The sequence below is a fragment of the Petaurus breviceps genome, unplaced genomic scaffold, assembly GCF_028583685.1.
Source record: "Petaurus breviceps papuanus isolate PSGF00001 unplaced genomic scaffold, PetGlider_PUasm1.0 138, whole genome shotgun sequence".
Classification (NCBI taxonomy): Eukaryota; Metazoa; Chordata; class Mammalia; order Diprotodontia; family Petauridae; genus Petaurus; species Petaurus breviceps.
Window position 1 is genome coordinate 5,834,036 of NW_027185694.1, and position 18,632 is coordinate 5,852,667.

At 36.6% G+C, this 18,632-nt stretch overlaps 1 long non-coding RNA gene across 1 annotated transcript in view; it reads left to right on the forward strand.

Annotated features, from left to right (window-relative positions):
- The first annotated feature begins 1,072 nt into the window (after nt 1–1,072).
- LOC138143244 (uncharacterized) overlaps nt 1,073–18,632 on the forward strand; it is a 29,436-nt gene continuing 11,876 nt past the window's right edge. Inside the window, exon 1 of the long non-coding RNA XR_011163645.1 lies at nt 1,073–1,180. This is a non-coding gene — a long non-coding RNA (uncharacterized lncRNA). The remainder of the gene's footprint in view (nt 1,181–18,632) is intronic.

Here is an 18,632-nt window from a genome sequence, read left to right on the forward strand (position 1 = left end):
ATGGAAAGATTGAAAAAAAGATAATGAAAAAATAATAATTGAATGTCCCTATTTTTGGAAGAACTGGCACAGATTGGAAACTAATCTGAATTTGGAATATTATGATTTTTTTCAAGCAGCAGCCAAACATTTGTAAGTTTGTCTTGAATCGTTTGCTAAAAAATGTGACCTGTTTCAAATAAGCTGAGTTTAAGTGAATAAAGAAAAAAAAAGGAGCTACATCTTCCCTCATACATCTTCACATGCCATCTCTCAAAAATCCCATTTTTCAATCTGTAAATGAATCAAACCATATGGATTAAATCTACCTCATAATACATAAGGGTATAAAATTAAGTAAGAAGAAAGTTGGCAAAAGAATCTTTCTTTTTCTTTTTAGAATTTCCTTGGCTTCAGAAACATAGTTGATATGTTGCTGGACTGAAAATGTCACTGAATTTTATTCTCTTTGATTCATGTTTATTTGCATACACATTCTATTGCTGATTGGAATCCTAATCATTTAAGTAAGTTAAGTATTTTCTCCAAAAGCATTGCCATTTGACTCCCTCCTCCCACCCCACCCCCCACATGCATGCAAAAACAGCCTGAAAAACATGTTTAAAAATTGGTTTCTCAACATGGTGCTGAACTTCTATGTCTCCTTTTTGTATTTTTAAGGGTGTGTTTTCAAGAAAAGATTTAGATTCACAGGAAAATTTGTAGGAATAGTAATAGTAACAATTTACTTATGTATTAAACTTTGGTTTCTTAAACACTTGCAACAACTGTGTGAAGTAGGAAGCACAAAGTTATTATCTTTATATAAATTATTTAAATCATTTGTATTTAAAGTTGAAAAAACTAAGGGAGGGCTGAGGAAGTTAAATCACTTGACCAAGGTCACTGAGCTAATAATAAGTGTTGGTGCACTTAAAGTTCTATCTTACAGCTTCATGTTTATTGCTCTTTCACCACACATTGCAAGGACGTTCCATAGTGTAAATTGTCTTGTACCATGCAAGAAATAGAAGCCTTTCAGGTCCCCACCCTTTTTTGTCACCCAATTTTGTCACTCATATGTGGTAGAATAAAAATAACAGTGTGTATATGCTATAGAAGGAGTTAAATAGGAATGATATTGCAAAACTTCACCATGAATAAAAGTTTCCAGGGGCCCTCCAAGATGAATGAAGCACAGGTTAGATTTTTGGTTTATTTCTTCTTTTTAACTTATTTTCCAAAGATGCTCTTATGCATGGGAGGCTCCAGCCTTGGCATAGGAAATAAAACTATGTTTTGAGGTTTATTGGCTCAAGGGATTGATAATTAAATGATTGTCTTTTGGGTTTTTTTGGCATTTGATTTCTGGTTCAATTCTGACTTGAGTGCCTACTGATTCCCAAGTCATAATTATTTACATAATCTATAGCAGTGATGACAGTAGAAATCACTAGTTATTTCTTGAATGATAACCTGTATCATCTACTTTGGCTCTCCGTAAGAGAAGATGAGAGGTGAATGAATGAATGAATGAGTCAATGAAAGAAGTCTTTATTAAGCATTTACTATGCACAAAGTATTATGCTAAACTCTGGGGATATAAGTAATATAAGAAAATCCCAGTTCTCAAAGAGCTCACATTCTAAAGGCAGAGACAGCACATATGGAACTGTGTTGAGTTTACGTTGCATCATACAATCTTAGAGTTCAAAGAGACCTTAGAAACTCTCAAGTCCAGTCCCTAGCTTATTGATATATGTATGAATTCCTCCCATCTTCTAAAGAAGTGGTCACCAACACCACCCTTGAATACCTCTACTTGAATATTTCAGTGCCTTCTGTTTAAAATTCATCCCTTCTTGGTTATTGATATGACTGGGGAAAGAGTATGTTTGCACCCTAATATTGCTATAAAAATAAGAAAAGTTCACATGATCTTTGCAGTGAACTTCTTAAAACTGGTTTTCCTATACTTGGGTCCATGTCTGATTATATCCAACATTACTTTCCTTAGCTCTAGCCCAAGATGTCATAGTGACTTCCTCTAAAGGTAACTACAATTTGTACTATTGCCAAACCTTTCTTCATTGTTGGTCTGAAGTAAATCCAGAGTGGAAATCCCTCTTATTTATCCCCATTTTGAAAGAGCTTAGGTTGTCAACAAGGGTAGGTATGAATTTATTCAATGTTTTGTTTCTAGCAGAATGAAACTGTCAGTTGAATTCTCCCATCATTAAAATATCTTCTCTAAATTCTACTCTTGTGATTTACATTAGGAAAATATGTTCCATAAGCTCTAACTTCTCAGGTGGTTTGTAGCACAACTTTCCACAATGATGTAACTTTTTAGTTTCCCTCTTTTTATCCCTACTTAAACATACCACCATGATTCCATTATCAGGTTCATGAACTTATGTCATGATGAATATATTCTTGAAACTAAACATAATTCTATTACTCCTCCTCGATCTTCTGTATACTTTGTCAGGATTAGAAATATAAAGCAAGAAGGATGCTCAGAAGTCATCCAGTCCAACCTTCAAATTTTGCAGATAAAGAAACTGGAGCCTATTGAAGTTAAGTGGTTGTCCAAGGCCACAAAAGGAGTAAGGTCTAGCATTGAGTTTGAATTCAGTTCCTCTGCCTCCAGACAATACTCTCTCCATTCTACCACCTGGCATTCGGAGAAAAGTAATGTCACAAGTTGAAAATGTCAGCAATAAAATGCTCAACTTTTTCTAATCAATCAATGAATCAACATATCTTTACTAAGTGTACCCTTTCTACGTAGCCTTGTGTTATAGATAGGAAAAGATAAAGTACCTGTCTTCAGGGATCCTAGGATCCAGTTGGAGATAGATTAGTACATAATTGAACCTTAATCAAATAAAGTACAATAATTATATTATACTTGTGGAAGGAAGAGCTGAAACTAACAATTTTTGCACTTTAAGTTCTGTCATGAAAAACATTTTTGTTATTGGGATAGCTGGGGGTCAGCTACACTGAGCAGAGATCCCAAGATATCACATGGCCTCCATTGGGGTTAGGTCTCAGAGGATCTAAACTGTGTTGCTGTCACTTAAAAACAAAACAAAACAAAAAATGAATTATTCTTGCCAAATAGGTGCTGAGTCCATTTTTTTTTTTGCAAATTATGTCAGAACCCTCTAAATTTGGTGCCTTATATCAAAGGTCTAGCTGTTTCACCCTAGTTGGAGCCCTAGTTGAAAGCAATAAGGAAGTATTATAGATTGACAAGATTTTTGACCAGAGAAAGGGAAGGGAACTGGCATTTATTAAACACCTACTTTGTGCCAGACACTGTGCTTTCTTACAAATAGTATCTCATTTGGTCCTCATAACAACCCTGTGAGGTAGATATTATTGGAATTTTATTATAGAGGAAACAGGCAGGCAATGGTTAAGTTTCTTGCCCATAGACACAAAACTAGTAAGTTCTTTTTTTTACATTGAATATCTTATTTTATTGAAAAATTTAGATAAGAATTAACTTTAGTATAACTAAAATAACACTTTTTCTTTCAATTTTGATTTGCAGTAAAATTTAATTTATTTGGATGTAGTTGTAGGGAAGGTAAGTCTCATTTTTTTAATCTTTTTTAAAATTAATTTGTTTGTTTCCTTTTAGTTTACAGGATTCAATTCCACAATTCCTTGAGTTTCACATTTTGTCCCCCTCCCTCTCCTCCCTCCACCCATGGCGGCTTATAATCAAGTATAGGATCTGTAAATACTTTCACATTATACATTAGTCAGGTTATAAGGATGGATTGTACCAGCTGGAATGAAAAATGGTAAAGAGGACATAAAACCAAATAAGAGAAGGAAAAAGATCAGGTATTTTGCTTCCACTTGGATATAAACTTAGTTCTTTCTCTGGATGCACATATTTCTCTCCATCATGAATCTTTTGGGATTGACTTATATCACTGCATTGCTGTGAAGGGTCCAGTCTATCAAAGCTGGTCATCACACATACGTTGTGTCTGTAATTGTGTACACATTTCTCCTGGTTCTACTCTTCTCACTCAGCATCAGTTCTTTTAAGCCTCTCCTTGTAAATATGAAGACTGTCTGCTCCTCATTTCTTATAGCACAATAGTATTCCATAACATGCATATACCACAACTTGTTCAGCCATTCCCCAATTGATGGGCACCCCCTTAATTTCCAATTCTTTGCTACCACAAAAAGAGCTGCTATAAACATTTTTGTACATATGGGTCTTTCTCCCATTTCTAAGATCTCTTTGGGATATAGCCCTAGGAGTGGTATTGCTGGATCAAAGGGTATGAAAGTATTTATAGCCCTTTGGGCATAATTCCAGATTGCTCTCCAGAAAGGCTGGATCAGTTTACAACTCCACCAGCAAAGCATTAGTGTTCCAATTTGCCCACATCCTCTCCAGCATTTGTGATTTTTCTGTTTTGTCATCTTAGCCAATCTGACTGGTGAGATGTGGTACCTCAGAATTGTTTTGATTTGTATTTCTCTAATCAATAGTGAATTAGAGCATTTCTTCATGTGCTTATAGATAGCTATAATTTCTTTCTCTGAAAACTTCCTGTTCATATCCTTTGACCATTTATCAATTGGGGAATGACTTGTATTCTTATAAATTTGACTCTATTCTCTTTTTTTTTTTAGAAATGAGTCCTTTGTCAGAGACATTGGTTGTAAAGATTCTTTCCTAATTTCCAACCTCCCTCTTAATCTTGGTTACATTGGATTTGTTTATACAGAAACTTTTCAATTTCATGTAGTCAAAATTATCGATTTTACATTTTATAATGTTCTCTAATTCTTGTTTAGTCATAAAGTCTTTCCCTCTCCACAAGTCTGATAGGTAAACTATTCCTTGTTTTAGGAGACTGCTTACAGTATCAACCTTTATACCTAGATCATGCACCCATTTAGACTTTATTTTGGTATATGGTATTAGATAATGGTCTATGCCCAGTTTCTGCCATACTATATTCCAGTTTTCCCAGCAGTTTTTGTCAAATAGTGAGTTCTTATCCCAAAAACCAGGGTCTGGAGGTTTATCGAACAATAGATTACTATAGTCATTGACTTCTGAATCTCGTGTGCCTAATCTATTCCATTGATCCACTCCTCTATTCTTCAGCCAGTTCCAAGTACTTTGATGACTGCTGCTTTATAATACAGATTGAAATCTGGTATAGCTAGTCCACCTTCCCTAGCATTTCTTTTCATTAATTCCCTTGATATTCTGGACCGTTTATTCTTCCAAATGAATATTGTTACTATTTTTTCTAGCTCTATAAAGTAGTTTTTTGGTAAAATAATTGGTATGGCACTAAATATATAATTTAATTTAGGTAAAATTGTCATTTTTATTATATTAGCTCGACCCAGCCGTGAGCAATTGATATTTTTCCAATTAGTTAGATCTTACTTTATTTGTGTGAAAAGTGTTTTGTAGTTATGATCATACAGGTCCTGGGTTTATCTTGCCAGGTAGATTCCCAAATATTTTATAATGTCTATAGTAACTTTGAATGGGATTTCTCTTTCAATTTTTGCTGTTGAATTTCATTGGAAATATATAGGAATGCCGAGGATTTATGTGGGTTTAATTTATATCCTGCAACTTTGCCAAATTTATTTATTGTCTCAAGTAGCTTTTTACTTGATTCTCTAGGATTGTCTAAGTATATCATCATATCATCTGCAAAGAGTGATAGCTTGGTCTCTTCTTTGCCTAATTTGATTCCTTTGACTTCTTTTTCTTTTCTAATTGCTAGTGCTAACATTTCTAGTACCAGACTGAATAAGAGGGGTGATAGTGGACACCTTTGTTTCACCCCTGATCTTATGGGAAATGCTTCTAGCTTTCCCCCATTACATATTATACTTGCTGATGGCTTTAAATAGATGCTACCTATTATTTTAAGTAATGCTCCATTTATTCCTATACTTTCAAATGTTTTTAATAGGAGTGGATGTTGTATTTTGTCAAAAGCTTTTTCTCCGTCCTTTGAGATTATCATGTGGTTTCTGCTAGTTTTATTGTTGATATGTTCAATTATACTAATGGTTTTCCTAATATTAAACCATCCTTGCATTCCTGGAATAAATCCTACCTGATCAAAGTGCATTATTCTTGAGATAAGTTGCTGTAGTCTTTTTGCTAGTATTTTATTTAGAATTTTTGCATCTATATTCATGAGGGAGATTGGTCTATAGTTTTCTTTCTCTGTTTTATCTCTTCCTGATTTAGGTATCAGTACCATATTTGTGTCATAAAAAGTATTTGGTAGGACTCCTTCTTCACTAATTTTCCCAAATAGTTTGTAGAGTATTGGAATCAATTGTTCTTTAAATGTTTGATAGAATTCACTAGTGAATCCATTTGGCCCTAGGGATTTTTTCCTAGGGAGCTGACTGATGGCTTGTTCAATTTCTTTTTCTGAGATGGGATTATTTAAGTAATTTACTTCCTCTTCAGTTAATCTGGGCAACTTGTATGTTTGTAAATATTCATCCATTTCCCTAAGATTGTCAAATTTATATACAGACAATTGGGAAAAATAATTCCTAATTATTGTTTTGATTTCCTCTTCATTGGAATGAAAATTGGAATATCAATTTTGTTGTTTTTTTCATAAAACCAGCTCTTGGTTTTATTTATTAATTCAATAGTTTTCTTAATTTCAATTAAATAATCTCTCCTTTGGTTTTCAATATTTCTAATTTAGTATTTAATTGGGAATTTTGAATTTGTTCTTTTTCTAGGTTTTTTAATTGCATGCCCAATTCGTTGAGCTCCCTTTTCTCTAATTTAATCATGTATGCACTCAGGGATATAAAACTTCCCCTAAGAACTGCCTTTAATGCATCCCACAGATTTTGGTATGTTGTCTAATTATTATCATTTTCTTGAATGAAATTACTGATTGTTTCTATAATTTCTTGTTTGACCCACTCAGTCTTTAGGATTCAATTGTTTAATTTCTGATTAGTTTTTAGTCTGTCTTTCCCTGGCCCTTTATTGCATATAATTTTTATTGCATCATGATCTGAGAAGGATGCATTTAATATTTCTGCCTTACTGCATAGAATTCTGATGTTTTTATGCCCTAGAACATGGTCAATTTTTGTGTATGTGCCATGAACCACTGAGAAGAAAGTATATTCCTTTTTATTACCATTCAGTTTTCTCCAGAGATCTATCATACCTATCTTCTCTAAAATCCTGTTCACCTCCTTAACTTCTTTCTTGTTTATTTTGAGGTTGGATTTATCAAGTTCAGAGTGGGGAGATTAAGGTCTCCCACTAGTATAGTTTTGCTATCTATTTCTTTCTCTAATTCCTTTACCTTCTCCTCTAGGAATTTGGATGCTACACCACTTGGTGCATATATGTTAAGTAATGATATTGCTTCATTCTTGATGGTGCCTTTTAACAGGATATATTTTCCTTCCTTATCTCTTTTAACTAGGTCAATTTTTGCTTTTGCTTTATGTGAGATAAGGATTGCTACGCCTGGTATTTTTTCACTTTAGCTGAGCCATGATATATTTTATTCCAACCTATTACCTTTACCTTGTGTGTATCCCTCTATTTCAGATGTGTTTCTTGTAAACAGCGTATTGTAGGAGTATGATTTCTAATCCATTCTGTTATCCATCTCCGTTTTATGGGAGAATTCATTCCATTCACATTTACAGTTATGATTGTTATATGTTTCTTTCCCTCCATCCTATTCCTGTCCCTGTTAATGTTCATATTTTCCCTCCCTTCTCCCTTCCCCCCTTAATAGTTTTCCTTTTGACCACCTCCTCCCTCAGTGTTCCCTTTTCAGCCCCCCTCCCTTTTCCTCCCCTTTCCCTTTACTACTTCCCTCCTTACGAACAACTCCCACCCCCCCCTTTCTTAACCCTTTCCCCCTCCTACTGCCTGTAGGATATTTTTATACTTAATGAAGTATGCTATTTCTTCTTCACATCAAGAGTGACAGGAACAAATCTCATGTGAAGCTCCTCTCCTTCCCCTCTTTCCCTCTAAAATGATACTTTTTGCGTTTCTTCTTCAGAGAGTCCTATGCTTAACTGGTTGTTATTCCCTCCTTGTACCAGAACCAATGAGGGAAAAGCTCATATGCTTCCCAACTCCCTCCCTTTTTTTCCTCTGCCATACGGTTTTTAGGCCTCTATGTTTGGCATAATTTACCCTTTTCCACTTTATCCATTCCCTTTCTTCCATTGCAGGCCCTTTGTAGCCCTTAATAAGATTTTTTTAAATCGTCATTTTGTGTATTTTATAGTCTGCTATTTTGTTTTTGAGAGAATTATTCATTTTGCCTTCTATATCTCTCATTCAGTTTTCAAAGTTCCTTTTGATCTCATCTAGGAGAGCCTTCTGTGCTTGGGACCCATTCCCTGTTGAAGTTTCAACTTTGGGTGTGGAGTCCACATTGTCTCCCTTTGAGGTTGTTTCCTCCCTCTGAGGATAGTAGGACTCCAGAGTCTTTGTCTTTGTAGTCTGCTTTCTACCCATTTTGAGGCAGGGTCCTAGCCACTCCCTTCCTCTAGTATCCCAAGCCTTTACTGTAGAGGGTTTTGCCCTGGGGCAAGAGTTACTATGTTTTCAGGGTCAGAGGGGGCATTTGGAGCAAGTGAGGTTCACTCTGTCATCCTGGACTTTGGAGTTCCTGAAAGGGGCTTTTTTAAAAATTTCTGGGCTATGAAGTGGTAGCCCCAGGAGTGTTTGCTGTCCAGGACAGGGGCCCTTGTGTTTGCTTCTTACCTTGCTCTTTCCAGTCCCAGCCATTTGGTGATAGGCCTGGTAGTGGACCTTGTGGTTGATGGGAAGACTTGCCCTCCGAGTTGATCAGGCCCCTTCTGGGCCTGCCTCTGCATCTCTAGTAAGTTTCTTAGACCAAATTTGAGTTTAGGTCTTCTTGCCTGCAGGCCCAGAAGTCTATCCACTGCACCTCTTAGCTGCCTATAATGATTATGCAATTTTGTGACTAAAATGAAAGAAAGTGCCACCATGTAGAAACTGCATAATTCAAAGGAGTCAAAAGTCCTCGTCTTTTTGTAATTCCAATGTTACCAACTCATTTAACTTTTAAGTAAATCAGGTTGGCTTCTGTCAGAGAAAACTTGCTGTTTGTACACTGGGGGGAAATAGGCCTTCTACTTCTCTTCTATGCTCTGAAGGAAAAAAAAAAGTCTCCCAAGGTCATTTTCTCCACTAAGCTCCTGCATCATGGGGAGAACGCTATAATTTAGAAATTAGCAAAGAAGGCTGCTAATGAAACTTCAAAATCTGTATCACACTTACCAGGGTATAAAGTATTATATGGTCTGCCAAGAAGAAAAGAGCCATTCATTCCTAACCAGCAGATCCATACCTGCATGGCCATGTCATTGTGGTTCTTCATGACCACGGCTCTCCTCAGATGTAGCAGAAGGTCCATGTCCGAACTTGGGAGTTAGGATATGTTTACCCTCAGAATCCCTCCATAGATGGGATATTCAGAGTTTGCCCAAGGGTTAGAGTGAAGGTCTTCATAGATAATGTGACCTTGTGTTGAAACTTAGAGAGGACATTGTCTCAACTAACCCTTAGACTTGTTCTATCTCAAACCCATCCTTATATCTGCAGGAGTGAACTGAAGCATTTTACTTAGGGTATGATTCTGCTTCTGTTCTTCAGGTGTGTGTGTGTGTGTGTGTGTGTGTGTGTGTGTGTGGGCATGTACACACATACACATTTATAAATGCCAGTTTATTGATTTAGAACTGGAAGTGATTTTTGAGGTCATCTGGTCTGAACTGCTTATTTTACAGATGAGGAACCTGAGACCCAGAGAGGTCAGGTTATTTGTCATAGGTCACAGAGGCTCTCAGTAGCTTAGTTGAGATTAGAATTTAGATCCTCTTACTCTAAATCCAGCACCCTCTCTTAAACTAGGAGTACAGGGGGGAAATGGAGTTGAGTCTTAATCAAGATTCAAACATGAAGCCTGGCAAGTCTTGGTCAAGTTTCATTTTCTTCTGAAGAACACAGCCCTAGTCAATTTTTGTTTTGGAGGGGGTAAGGTGGGGCATTTGGGGTTAAGTGACTTGCCCAAAGTCACATGTCTAGCTTTGTGTGAAGTGTCTAAGGCTGCATTTGAATTCAGGTCCTCCTGACTCCAGGGTTGGTGCTTTATTCACTGTGCCGCCTAGCTGCCTGTGCCTGTCCTGTCTAGCCCTAGTCAATTTAAAAGCCTCTCTGGGTAGAAATGCTGAAGCTAGGCCTTTGGCACCTCACCCTCCTTTTCAATATTTCTCAAGCTTTCCATTTATTTTGAAATGCTAACCTCAAATACCAAATAAAAGATCTCCCTTAAAAAAAAAAAGTGGGAATCTGAAAGGTTAGACTGCTTGCTTATTTATCCTTCTCACACCACTGTCCACTTGGAGCAAAGCAAATGGTTTGACAACTGTCCATTTATAAAATGTGGCTATTTAAAAGAAAGTAAGACTTTCAACTTCAGGAGGTGGGAGAGGAGCTTTGTAAGCAATTAATATTAATCCAAACACTTGTGCCTTCACCATTTGTGGAAATGTGTGGGGCAGCGTATTTGAGACAAGGACATGCATTCAAACCACATACACTGCACATTTTCAGTCCAATGAAAAGCTATAAATTAGGCTGCCTATTTAGTGGTGCTAGAAGGTGATTTCTCAAAGGATATTCCATTTACTACCATAAAGATTTTGTTGTTCCTGGTGGTTAACTTTTTTTTTTTGGTCATAATGGCTGATTTGTGTTAAGGAGCAAAATTAACTTCACAGCAATGCCCCCATCCTCACTAAGAGCCCTAAGAACAAAAATCTTTGTAAATGTTTTTGGTTTGTTTTTTGGGGAGTGTGGTAAGGCTGGTAAGGATACTTACTGAACTACCTATCATATGAGAAAAAATACATCAAAGCCAAAGACCAATAAAGCCAATTAATAATTAGTTTGGCAGAAAAAAAAAATTATGGACTTGGAAGTCAGGTTTCCTTTATTTAGTCCAGTATTTTGACCAGTTGTTCAGTGTGGGATAGGTCTCGACTCTTTAATCTAATCCCTGAAAAAGTCTAAGGGTCCTTGTGGTAGAATTCTGTGGTAGCTCTTTACCCAACACAAGTTATATCCCACTAAACTGCATGATGGAGTTTCATGAATTAGTGTTTGCAATGTGTTTCAAGACTGTGGTGAAAAGTACCACGGAAAGGAAATAGCATTTTTGCAATGTTTAAAAAAACTATTTTCATTACAGATTATTTTTGGCAATAGAGAAGTCAAGTCTCCGGCTCTTATTCTGATAAACCCAGACTGCTACTGCAATTCATAATGTTGCCCATTCTTGCTTTATATTTATTTATCTGTGAAAAAAAATCCAAACAAACAAAAACTTGTTTTGGTGAGATGTATCCAGACCTCAGCCATTTCTGTGCAGATGAGTCCAGTATTAACTCAGCAATTCAGATGGTTATCGTCCAATCTATAGGCCACCCAGTGTAACCTTTCTAGTCTACTAAGTAAAGAACTAATTGAAAAAGGTGAACCTTAAACAGTGCCTGAAGGCCTACAGAATTGGGCTTGGTGAAACTGGGGGAAGAAACAAATTATTGAGGTCAATATCTTCCAGAGGGCAGGGAGACACCAACTTCTTTCTAGGGGGGTTTAAGTCTTTCTTATTCTCAACATAAATATGCTTCAGAGTTAAAATCGTTTCCTGCAAATTTCCATGTGTGATGCTGGTGCTGCTCAAACACTGGAAACAAGAAGAATTCCCAGTTACATATCCACACTACCTCCCACCCCCACCAACCATGTCTCCCAGTACTCTAAAGCCATTTGTTTATCATTATAAAACAAGTAGGCTTCCACTTTAATGGAGGAGTTGACATAGTTCTGGCCTCTCACAATGCCAGCATCTCAATCTGCACAGACAGTGCCAAGAACAAGCTAAACACACACCTCTGAGGTCATGGTTACCTTTTGATCACAGCCTTTGCAAACTAGCCAAAGCCTTGGGAAGAATTGTAAAGTTTGAGAAACATTTGTAGGATCTGTCAAGCTTCCAAGCTCACTGGTGGGAATACTTTTGTGTTCTTTTCCATTCTGCTGGAGCAGAGTGGTGGGTTATGGACAAGCTCCGAGGCAATTAGAATTCCATAATTCAAATTAATAACCTCATAAAACACTGCAGATTATGTATGGCATTTTTTAAACCTATAACCAAAGGCCATTAGCCTATTCTGATAGCAATTTTGAAATGACTTGGAATTCATCCTGGGCTTGCTAAAAATAAACAAAGAAAGAAATCAAACTTTCAGTGAAGCACTTTACAAGCAAAATTCATATAATGAAGTGTTTTTTGTTGTTATTGTTTTAAATTTACAATTAGATTTTCAGATTAGTGGAATATGGAAACTATTTATTTTAGTTGGTTTTGCCTTACTGGGGGACAGCTTTGAATGTCATCTCTTTCTCATGCTGACCTTTTCTTTCCCATCTGGGGAAGGGGAAATGGTAGACAGAGATGGGGAATGTAAGGTTTGTTTTTTTTTTCTATCATGTTCCTGCTATGCTTCATCACATTGTCTGGTGAAATGAATAAATTAGAGTTTTAACTCCATTCGTTGGATTATGTGTTTTATATATTTCCATACTTTTAATTTAGTAGGGCAGTGCTTTCCATTAGAAGATGGGTCTCATTAAAAGAAATGTTATTATGGAACTGTGTGCATTAAGTTTAATTTTCACTCAATTTAAAAGGAATACTTGGGAGACCAGTGCATCGAAGCACAAGAAAATGATTAGTTGGGGCTCCTTTTAAACAGAAGAGCAAAATGTGTGAAGAGTGGTGCCTCTGGGGCAAATAAAACAATCAAGTCGTCTGAAATGGGGTTGCAGGCTCCGCATAAATGACCGTCCTGCTCTATTTTCAGACCTCCTGCCTTTCTTTAATGACCACTTATCCTTTTCTTGAGGCAGCTGAAAAAAGGAGATGGGGGTGGGGTTATTATGGGAAACCCAGCCTCAACTAGGGCAGGGTCCTAAGGGGAGTGCATTTCAGAATTTCCCAGATTCTCATGAAGAAGGGGCAATGGAGTTGGTTTGCAACAATGCAAAGAATTTTATCCCTGTCTTAGGGATAACCATAAAGGTCACAACCTAATGTAATGACACTTAGCAGATGAAGGTACCTCCACAAAGATGTCCTTGGCTTGGCTCATTTACTGAGATCTAAAGAGCAAAATACTGTTGTTGTTGTTTTTTTGGGGGGGGGTCTTATAGGTAACCGGATTTTTTTTCTTTTATTCTAATATCTGGGTCCAGATCTTGCTAATCTTCCTGGTTTCAGTAAATGATTTATGCATGCTGCATGTTAGAAAGAAAAAGGCCAAAGGAAAGTCTTCTGAAAAGTGTAAGATTCCAGGGATCAACAGAGGAGAGGCAGCCCAGCAGCTTGTGTCTAAGTTTCCAGTGGCTCTGTCCTATTTCATAGTATCACAGAGCTGGAAGGTATCTCAAGAGACACCTGTAGAAGCATAATTATCTAAATTGTCTTACATAGATTAGGATTGTCTTTATCTTCAGGGACAATGGTTCTATAATCTCCTTTGGTAGACCATCCTATTGTTTTATCATTAGGTGGTCTATTTATTCTTTATGTCTAACCAAAATCTTTCCTGCTTTAATTTAAAACCATTTCCTGCGGTTGCTCTTGGTTGAACATGGAGAACATCTGTTTAGCATTTTACTGAAACAGGCCTCCTCATATTTGAAGGAGAAATTGTCAACTTTTAGCCTTCTTTTCTTTTTTAGGGGGAGTTGAGGTTGGGAGTGTGGGGGCAGAATGGAGGGAAGGATTACTAGTTATTTCATCAGCATAATGAAGCCATGATGAGGAAATTCCCTCTACCAATCAATCAATCAATAATGATTTAAACACCTACTAAGTGCCAAGCGCAGTGCTAAGAGATATGAAAGGGGGCAAAAGACCCTGCCCTCACGGAGCTCATAATTTAATGGATGAGATGATCTGAAAACAAATATATGCAACTAAACTATATGCAGGATAATTAGGAAATTATTGACAGAAGGAAAGCATTAGAATTAAAAGGCATTGGGAAAGGCTTTCTGTAGAAGATAGGAATTTTCTTGAGATGTACAGATAGACTTTATAATTTATAGTATTGGAGAGTTGCTTGGAGGTACAAATGATTTAAGCAATTTACCCATTGTGACATAGTCTAAGGTAATGCTTGAATCCAGATTCTCTTGCATCCAAGGCTCACTTTCTGTCAGAATACATCACAACCTCTCTCCTTCTCTAGGCTACCTAGCTTTAATCATTAATCTTTCTTCAGGCAGGATTTTTTTTTTCCACTTGTATTTTTATTGCTCATCTCTAGACTTTCTCAAGTTTCATGCTTTATAATACACCATGACCAAAATTAGAGTAACAGTAATCTAAAAAGTATCTATAGGATTCATCTGTAGTGGTGAGAAAATATGGATCACTAAACAAAACACCATCTCCATTACTGGAAAAGCAACTCATAGTGAAAACATAATGGTGATAGATAGCATAGTGGTTTCCTCACATGTTGCAAATATGCTGAACCACATTACTCCCACCTTATACCATTCATAACTTAATCCCTAGACAAACAATTGTAAGAATTATTTCTAATTTTCTTGAGCATTACTAGCTACACATAGTATTTGACAACCACACAAACAGCTGAACATGTTTGAAAAAAAAATGATTATCTTGGGGTCTAGGTTGATGGGAAAAAAGAAATGACGCCAAACCATATTGCCCTTGGCAGATCTATGAGGTGATGTTGAGTGATCTATGAGCCCTCATGTTTCCTAACGTAGGGTATCTTTTCCTGACTTTAGTAATTGACAGTAATAATCTAGAACAATTAAGTAATGCCCCTGATTATTCAGTAACAACCTTGTTCTAAACAAGCCTTGTAAACAAGAACAAAATACTTGTCAACCCATTAAGGTTTTTTACAAGCCTATCTTTTCCCTAGAAACTACACAAGTAATAAAGTGAATAAAATTAGCATTTTTCACTACCTCAGTTTTAATTGTTACTCTCTCTGGGTGAGTGAACTAATGGCTATTCACAGAGGTATAAGCTCTGTACAAGGGACAACTAGCTAGATGTGGTTTTTGCATAATGTCGATTTTCTCTAAGTAGATGCAGGTATGGCAAAAATAATTATAGTATAGATATAAAAGTACAAAGAAAAATATTGAACATGATAGGTGGAGGGGGCCAGTGAACTTTTTAGTTCTCAAATAAATACCTTTTGAACATCCTTAATTCCAAGACAGAAGAGGAATTTACAAAGAAGAATGGGTGTTGGAATGAGCAGTCATGCCCCCAGCCATGCTAAAACAGGGAAAAAGCCTTCATTTAGTGCCTACAACATGCCAGGCACTATGCTAAGCATTTTACAAATATGATCTTACTGGATCTTCAAAAGAACCATGGAAGACAGGTGCTGCTGTTCTTTTCCTTCTACAGTTGAGGAAAGAGACAGATTTGACTTGCCCAGGGTTACATAGCTAGGGAATGTGCAAGGCTAGCTTTGAATTCAGGTCTTCCTGGCCCCAGGCCTAGTGTTCCAACTACTATATCACTAAGCTACCTAGTAGATGCCTAGTAGAAAGCGCGTGTTGAGTAATAGAAGAGATAAAGTGGGATATGTAAGGTGAAGATAGATTATCAAGGGAATAGAACAAACATTTATTAAATATCTGCTCTATCACAGAACTGTGCTAAATCCTGGGGACTAAAAAAGACTAAAACCAAAACCAAACAAAAAACAATGGGCAAACTGTTGTGAACAAAACAAGGTATGTATGGGATAAATTAAAGATATTTATAGAGAGAAGACACTAGAATTAAGGATGATCAGAAAAGCTTTCATATAGAAAGTGAGTGATGTTAGCTGGGACTTGAAGGAGGCCAGGAGGAGATGAGTGTGATGAGAATTCAAAGAAAAGGTGACAGCCTGTGTCACTGGATCACAGAGTACATCCCGAGAGTAAGATGTAAGAAGACTGGGAAAGGTAGGAAAGGACGATGTTATGAAGTCTTTTTAAGATCCAACAGAAAATTTTTTATATTTAATCGTAGAGATAATAGGGGGTCAGTAGTTTATTGACTACGGTGCTTAATAGTCTGAAAATTCATTTGCCCAGCTTATTTTATAGTAGTTAGATCAATTTTTGTGGCGGCCTTACCCAGATCTATTTCCACAGAGCCATAATCATTACCCTTTCTGTGACACTACAGTTCCTTTTTACAAAGTTTTTTTTTCAATTTTCCTGCTCTTTCTTTTCTTCTTGTTACCCTGATTCACACCTATACACCTGTAATATATAAAGAGAATAATGCATTGTGAAAAAGAATGATAATTCCTCCAACTACCCTGAAGTCCGCTAAATTGAATTTTAAAATGTTGAGGTCACAGGACAGTCAATCAAAGATGCAAATAAGCATATGGTAGGACTAAAGAGAGAATCTAGAACCAAGAAGAATGAGAAATAAAGGTAATTGGAGATATGGTGGAAGGTTGACATTGAGCAAACATTCTGAGTTAGGAGAGACACAGAAGTCAGAGGTCAAGAGAAGAAATAGAAGATCACAGGCAGCAAGCTGTCAGGAGCTAAGACTCAAGCAGAAATTGGAGGTCAAGACAGAATAGTGAGTCAAGGACTGGCAAATGCTCTAGAGAATCAAAGCAGAAACCAAGTACAATAGACAGGAAGAATCTGAAGATGAAGGAAATCCTGCCTCAGACAGGAAGTGTTTTACACTCCTTCTGGAACAGGAGGCATCTATGTGGATAGTAGAATGCAAAGCTGCTCTCCTTGACATTCATTCTTAGCAGTGTCTATTTCCTTTAAAACTTTGTTTGAGATGTACTAGTGAGTAATTGAATGCAAAGTCTATTTTTTTTAATTCGTAAAGTTTCTATTAATATTATTTTTGTAAAAAAAAATGAAAGGCCAATGGATTCTCCTTGATTTTGTTAAAGAAAATAATTATTCATTGAGGGAAAATGGAAGTGGAATGATATTTAAAATGATCTGATAACAAAAGAGAAGTAAATTGAATGTGCTTTTTTTTCCTATTTGCAAATGCTATTGTGGCATTTTGCATAAGCAAAAAGGATTAAATTATTAAGTTTATTCGTTATGGATGAAATTTTAAAATTGGTTTTCTTTCACCCCCTCAGGCTACTTAGAGTAGTGAGGAGAAGGGAGGTGGGTATAAATAAGAAATTAGACTCCCTCAGGGGAACAGCAGGTATGATAGTCTCATAAAATGGAGACAGCCCTGCCAAATTGGGTCATCTGGCAGCCCCAAGAATCAGTCAAACAAAAACAAGCATCTTTGATCTGCTTGAAAGACTGTAGTGAAATACAAACTTGAGTGACCTCTTAACTTTTTCAGCTGAAGAGTCTTCGTCCTTTTCCTTTAAGTTCTGTTTTCTCCTCTAGATTCCCAAACACTTCAGATAACTCCATGTGGTTTTCTGATTGCCCTCTCTCTATTTATGTCCATCCAGCAACATCAAACAAAGTCCACTTTGGTCTCTGAAAGTGCAGTCCTACCAAACCAGATTTCTGATATAGCAGCTGGAAACAGCATAGAATACCACTTAGCTGGGAGTGGATGAGGGGGAGAGAAAGGAAATGGTTCACACACAGAGGGAGACACACATTCAAACTATACCTTCAGGAAGAAAATGGAACACTGGGCAGGAATACAAATGTTTTATCTACCTTGATGCAAAACATACAGACATGTGGAAATGTACACATTTTTTATTGACTTTTTCAATCATTCACATGGTGATGAGCCTATAGAAGCAATCTCAGTCTGGTGCATGGAAGAATTCTATATACACTGGAGAGATTTGTAGCATTACATTTTCTTAGAACACAGCAGAACTCAGGCAATCCAACACACAAAAAATTCATTAAACAACAACTCAGTACAAGGCCCTGTATGATACTGCTGTTTAGGAGCAGTACCCTCTTCTTCCCCATCTTAATAAGGCACTTAACCTGTGTCTGCCTCAGTTTCCTCAATTGTAAAATGCAAATTATAACAGGATTCTTGTAAGAATTAGATCAGATGTCATTTGTAAAACATTTTGCATAGTTCCTGTCACATATTAGGTGCTTAATAAATGCTCATTTCCCTTTAATAATAGCATATATACATATACATACACACATATATACACATACACACATACATACACACAAATATATGCGTGTGTATATATGTACATATATGTATATATATATATATATATGTATTTAAATGTTTACAAAGTGCTTCATGCATTGTTTTATTTTGTCCCCACATCAACTCTGGGAATTAGGTAAGTTTTTGAGGAAGGATTCAAAATCAGGTTTTCCCTACTTTAAATTCAGTGTTTCTGTCTTTGCCAGTTAGTTCCCTCACTGTTAATTTGCTTAACTAGATCAATTTTTATGTGTAGCTGGTATGTTCCAGAGGACATGGTTTGACTATCAGTATATTGAATTCCAAATAATAATAGCC